We start from the raw sequence: 6,399 nt of genomic DNA on the forward strand, positions 1-6,399 counted from the left end.
CACTCTCCTTGATCATATTGTATCATCCTCCTCTCTTGACCCTTGAAAACTTCCTCCACACCAAACTCAAAACAAACTCATTAGAGGGTTTGTGCATAATCAAAATTCACATGTTCAGAGGTGACATAATCATTCTTAACACTTCTGGACATTGCACAAAGCTACTGAAAGCTAATGGAACAAAGAAATCCATCAAGCATAGCAAAACAGGCAATGTGAAATAAAAGGCAGAATCTGTCAAAATAGAACAGTCCGTAAAGACGAATTTTTAAGAGGCACCAGACTTGCTCAAATGAAAATGCTCAAATTGAATGAAAGTCGCGTACATATCTGAGGATCACGCACGTAAATTGGCAGTTTTTTCTGAGTGACCTACAGAGAACACTGCCCAAATTCGTGACAGACAGAAATCTGTTTCTGCGCAGTAATCCAAATCTAGTATGAACCTTACTATCAAAGACTTTACTTGGAACAACAATGCAACAAAATTAAGATAAGGAGAGGTTGCTACAGTAGTAACAACTTCCAAGACTCAAATATAAAATAAAAGTACTGTAGTAAAATAAACACATGGGTTATCTCCCAAAAAGTGCTTTCTTTATAGCCATTAAGATGGGCTCAGCAGTTTTAATGATGCACTCGCAAGAAATAGTAGTTGAAGCAAAAAAAAAAGAGCATCAAGAAGCAAATTCAAAACACATTTAAGTCTAACATGCTTCCTATGAAAAGGAATCTTGTAATAAACAAGTTCATGAAGAGCAAAGTAACAAGCATAGGAAGATAGAACAAGTGTAGCTTCAAAAATTTCAGCACATAGAGAGGTGTTTTAGTAACATGAAAATTTCTACAACCATATTTTCCTCTCTCATAAAGATTTTCAGTAGTATCATGAGCAAACTCAACAATATAACTATCACATAAAGCATTCTTATCATGAGTCTCATGCATAAAATTATTACTCTCCACATAAGCATAATCAATTTTATTAGTAATAGTGGGAGCAAATTCAACAAAGTAGCTATCATTATTATTCTCATCAAGTGTAGGAGGCATAGTATAATCATAATAAATTTTATCCTCCATAGTAGGTGGCACCAAAAGACCACTATCATTATAATCATCATAAATAGGAGGCAAAGTATCATCAAAGAAAATTTTCTCCTCAATGCTTGGGGGACTACAAATATCATACTCATCAAAACCAACTTCCCCAAGCTTAGAATTTTCCATATCATTAACAACAATGGTGTTCAAAGCGTTCATACTAATATGTTCCATAGGTTTTTTAATTTTCGCATCAAACCATCCATGTCTTAACTCAGGAAATAGATTAAAAAGCTCCATGTTGCTTTCCATTATGCCTAACTAGTGAAATAAAAACAAGAAACAAAAAGATGCAATTGCAGGATCTAAAGGAAATAGCTTCGAGCACTTACAACGGCGCCGGAAAATAGCTTAGTAGCCGAGATCCGGAGTGTGAGTGCCTTTACCTTTCCTCCCCGACAACGGCGCCAGAAAATAGCTTGATGTCTACGCACACTCATTTTCGTGTAGACAGTGTTGGGTCTCCAAGAGCAGAGGTTTGTAGAACAGCAGCAAGTTTTCCCTTAAGTGGATCACCCAAGGTTTATCGAACTCAGGGAGGAAGAGGTCAAAGATATCCCTCTCAAGCAACCCTGCGATCACAATGCAAGAAGTCTCTTGTGTCCCCAACACACCTAATACACTTGTCAGATGTATAGGTGCACTAGTTCGGCGAAGAGATAGTGAAATACAGGTGGTATGAATGTATACGAGCAGTAGTAACGGCACCAGAAAATAGCTTGCTGCTACAACTGGCGTGTGGTTGATGGTGGGAATATTGCAGGCAGTACAGATGCAGTAAAACAGTAAACAAGCGATGATTGCAGTATTTGGGAACAAGGCCTAGGGATAATACTTTCACTAGTGGACACTCTCAACATTGATCACATAACTGAATAGATAAATGCTATACTCTACACTCTCTTGTTGGATGATGAACACCACTAATTGCGTAGGGCTACAAGAGCACCTCAATGCCGGAGTTAACAAGCTCCACAATATTGGATGTTCATATTTAAATAACCTTAGAGTGCATGATAGATCAACACAACTATACCAAGTACTAACATAGCATGCACACTGTCACCATCATACTATGAAAGGAGGAATAGATCACATCAATACCATCATAGTAATAGTTAACTTCATAATCTACAAGAGATCATAATCATAAACTACGCCAAGTACTACATGATGCACACACTGTCACCATTACATCATGAAGGAGGAATAGAGTACTTTAATAACATCACTAGAGTAGCACATAGAGTAATAGTGATACAAAGCTCATATGAATCTCAATCATGTAAGGCAGCTCATGAGATCATTGTATTGAAGTACATAGGAGAGAGATTAACCACATAGCTACCGGTACAGCCCTTAGCCTCGAGGGAGAACTACTCCCTCCTCATGGGAGACAGCAGCGGTGATGAAGATGGCGGTGGTGTCGATGGAGATGCCTTCCGGGGCACTTCCCCGTCCCGGCGGCGTGCCGGAACAGAGACTCCTGTCCCCCAGATCTTGGCTTCGCGATGGCGGCGGCTCTGGAAGGTTTCTCGTACCGTGGCTTTTTTCGTATCGAAGATTTAGGTCACCAGGGCTTAAATAGGCGAAGAGGCGGAGTCGGAAGGCTGACGGGGGCGCCACACAATAGGGGGCGCGCCTGGCTCCTTGGCCACGCCGCCCTCACGTGTGGGGCCACCAGGGCTCTCCTCTGGTCCCTCTCGGGTGTTCTGGAAGCTTCGTGGAATTATAAGATACTGGGCGTTGATTTCGTCCAATTCCGAGAATATTTCCTTACTAGGATTTCTGAAACCAAAAATAGCAGAAAACAGGAACTGGCACTTCGGCATCTCGTCAATAGGTTAGTTCCAAAAACCGCATAAAATCATCATAAAGTGTGAACAAAACATGTAGGTATTGTCATAAAACAAACATGGAACATAAGAAATTATCGATACGTTGGAGGTAAGCCAGCGTTGCCCTGCCATCATACATGAATGTGGACCTCCGGGCAGTTTTGCGCGTACTCCTCTTGCTGAACTGGATAACTGGATTTAAGAGATCTGAAGTTGAATTTAGCAGGGTATTTGTTAGTCAAGAGAAAATCAAACACAGAGACATTCTGAATCAAATCAGAGCATGCGATGTGCTTTCTAAGCAAGATACACAAATAATTAAGCTACAATAATGAGTAGTAGATCTGATATAAGACAGAAATTCATAACGTATACCAAAGGGAATCGGTCAAACCATTAGACACACCTTCGACAGCTGCCGAATCACCAACAGCTAAATCATCAGGTGATGCATGCTTAGAGGGAGAGGGGAGCTACTGCTTGCACTGGTGCATATCATGGACGCCCTCCAGATATGAATTACAAAGTTCACTGTAACAGAAAACCTCTGACGGTGAACATCTATAGTAAGTACCATTTTCTACACTCAGAGGTCGTTTGGTATCCATCATTTGAGTCTGGAATCCTGGAATTCATTTTAAAATTCCATAGGTGGGCTGTTTGGTTGCCACAGAATTGGGCCATCATTTCATTTGGGAAATCCAGCAAAATGATGCCATGTGTAATCACAATTCCGAACAGAAACCTGTCATTCACAATTCCTGTGGCAACCAAACAAATTCAATATTGAATTCTACTGTCATTTGCAATTCTTGTGGCAACCAAACAAGTGTCCATTTCTGGAATTACAATGTAAATGAAATGAATTACATGTATTCATTTCAAAATGCTACAAATGAAATGAAAACCTGGCTTCCAAACGACTTCTCAGATCAATAAGAATTCTACAGTTGCTAGAGTAAAGTTGTGAGGTGATCAAAATATTACGTTTTTCTTGGCTAATATTTGTGCTGTATGAACCACAACCTATGAATAAACAGTTCCAGATCTGACACCCGCGAACTAAACATTTTCATGAAATGTATTTTTATCGTCACTTATATTGACAGTGTTATAATTGCCCACTCGTCGTCGCGGCACAACTAACACACTCACATGTACTTATGCCATACATGTAGAGATCATAGATGATATATAGAAAAAAGAGGCAGAGCACAATACCTTCACTGTGGCCGCACCACTCTCCACGACATCGGTAATAGCCTTCTCCCATGCAGCTAGCAGTGAGCGGCGGTCAGATGACGATTCCTGGAGCGATTTTCGCAACGGTGGTTCTACCTGTGGTGACAATGACCCGAAAATCCGAAATGAGACAAACACAAAACTATAGCTTCAAAATCTGAATGAATCATTCTCTTCAACTGAATCTTATATCTTATTGTACCAAAAAAAACTAAAGGAATAAATTAGCCTTTTTTGATAGGACAAACAAATGCATCGTTATTTAGTGAAAGAGAATAAGTTTCTTCAGAATACAAAGAACTTAAGACTAATTGTTGGGGGGATTAGGGGATAAAAGGGACACATATGCAATTACATTCAGAAAAAAATGGCTTTACTTTTACTCGTTGGCTTGTTTCCGCAACAATTATTTTGGTCTAAACCAAGCCTACCTATATAGCTTCAGAAAATAATTTTTTGGAAATATAGCAAGGACAAAAGAAGAAAATAATTCAAGAAAGTTAAATCTGTTAGAGAAGAAAAACATATTTAAATGAGATAATTAACCGCCACTACCATACAATGAATCTTGACGTCCCCTCAAAATGAGCAGATTTTTAGTTACGTAAAGCAGGAAGTAAATTGCATACCAAGTATTTTCTTAAAGAAAATTTACATGAAGATAAGAGAAATCTTATGAACATGGAACACAATTTGACTGAATCTAATTTATATGCTTTGTATGTACAAATGTATGGCTGTGTATAGGGTCCAAGTTCTTGCTGCAACGGAACAGATATTGAACAACTATTATTTGTAGTGCCGTTTTTTTTTAGCAAATTACTGGAAGCGGCATTCTCTAGGAGCAATTACAGAATCAGGTAACCCCTTGTGGCTATACAGAATCATGTAACCGAAGAAACAATGTAGCTACAATGTTATGTCTCCTATTGTCTCTTACAAATTTAATTAACTTGATTTCTAGGCCACAATGTTACTGACACAACCCATAAGCACTTGCAGTTCACATGTGAACTTTTCTCAAGCCATAAATCCTACTTGCGATTTCCATCGAATCCCAGGGTCTAAGAATCAAACAAACATAACAATTGTAATAAAGGTGATGGAGTTACCTCTTGATATGGCCGCACTGGATGCACCGGGGGTGGCTTCATATTTTGTAGATGAAGGCAAGGTGACCCCCGAACTGTAGGGTACGCGCCGGAGAGATACGCCCCCTCATGGTCTGCTCCTATCTTTCACCCCTGGATCTCCGATTCTGGCAAGTGGCCCCATCAGAGCATCTCTAGTGGATGGTCTAAATTTGGTTGTCTATATCTTCGTATAGACATTGATCTAAAAAGATTCTTTTTTTAGATCTTCCTAGTTTTTCAGTGGATGGTCAATATTCAGGACATCTATATTCTCTCTCCTATATTTTAATAATATCTTATAACTACCACCCAACAACTATGTTTTAATTCCTGGCTGTGTCTTCTCTCACCTCTCTCCCAAATTCCCCTGTTTTCTCTCACACAAAATAATGAGTAGAAACATTTCCTCTTTGGATATGCTCATGAATTCGTCGTAATCTTCATATGTATGACAAATAAACAGCAGGTTGAAATTCAGTAAAAGCAAATCAGTACCAGCAATATATACAAACTATGGTTTTAAAGGCGTCGCCTAAGCGACGCTTAGGCGTCCAAGCGTCCAAGCGGCTCCCCCTCCACCTTGGAAAAACATCCGCCTTAGGCGCCCAAAGCGTCCGCCTAGGCGTCAGAGCCCCCCTCGCTTTAGGACACCTTAACGCCTTTAAAACCATGGTACAAACAACAACAAAATTCAGTATATGCAGTAGCAGTACATGCCATCCCAACCGTACGATTCACCAATTGTGCGGCTTTAATTCAGCAGCAATTCAGTAAAATTTTCAGAATATGCAGAACTACATGTCCATAGAACTTCAGCACTTTCACCCAAAAGTACAGTTCCCTGTACCTCAAGAGAGCACCACCATGGGCAGGCACAGGATAATGACAGTGGGTATTCAAATTCAGGAAAAAGATAAAAAAAAATACAATGCAAAAACATGATGGTTCGCTACTTGTGCAACATAGAAGTACAGGTCTACGGGAGATAAAGATTGATAAATTGTTCAATTTAGAGAAGATTCTATTTCTGTCTTTCTTCAATTATTTGTGCCTTTTGGCCCTCGTTTTTTGCCCAATATGGC

At 39.6% G+C, this 6,399-nt stretch overlaps 1 long non-coding RNA gene across 1 annotated transcript; it reads right to left on the bottom strand.

Moving 5' to 3' along the window:
• Positions 1-3,083: 3,083 nt before the first annotated feature.
• LOC124668215 lies at positions 3,084-5,835 on the bottom strand. Its single transcript, XR_006991600.1, has 4 exons — positions 5,297-5,835; positions 4,164-4,280; positions 3,349-3,473; positions 3,084-3,134 (listed from the first exon to the last, which is right to left on the bottom strand). It is a non-coding gene; the product is annotated as an uncharacterized LOC124668215 (long non-coding RNA).
• Between the last annotated feature and the right edge of the window lie 564 nt (positions 5,836-6,399).

This window comes from Lolium rigidum, chromosome 6 (assembly GCF_022539505.1).
Source record: "Lolium rigidum isolate FL_2022 chromosome 6, APGP_CSIRO_Lrig_0.1, whole genome shotgun sequence".
Classification (NCBI taxonomy): Eukaryota; Viridiplantae; Streptophyta; class Magnoliopsida; order Poales; family Poaceae; genus Lolium; species Lolium rigidum.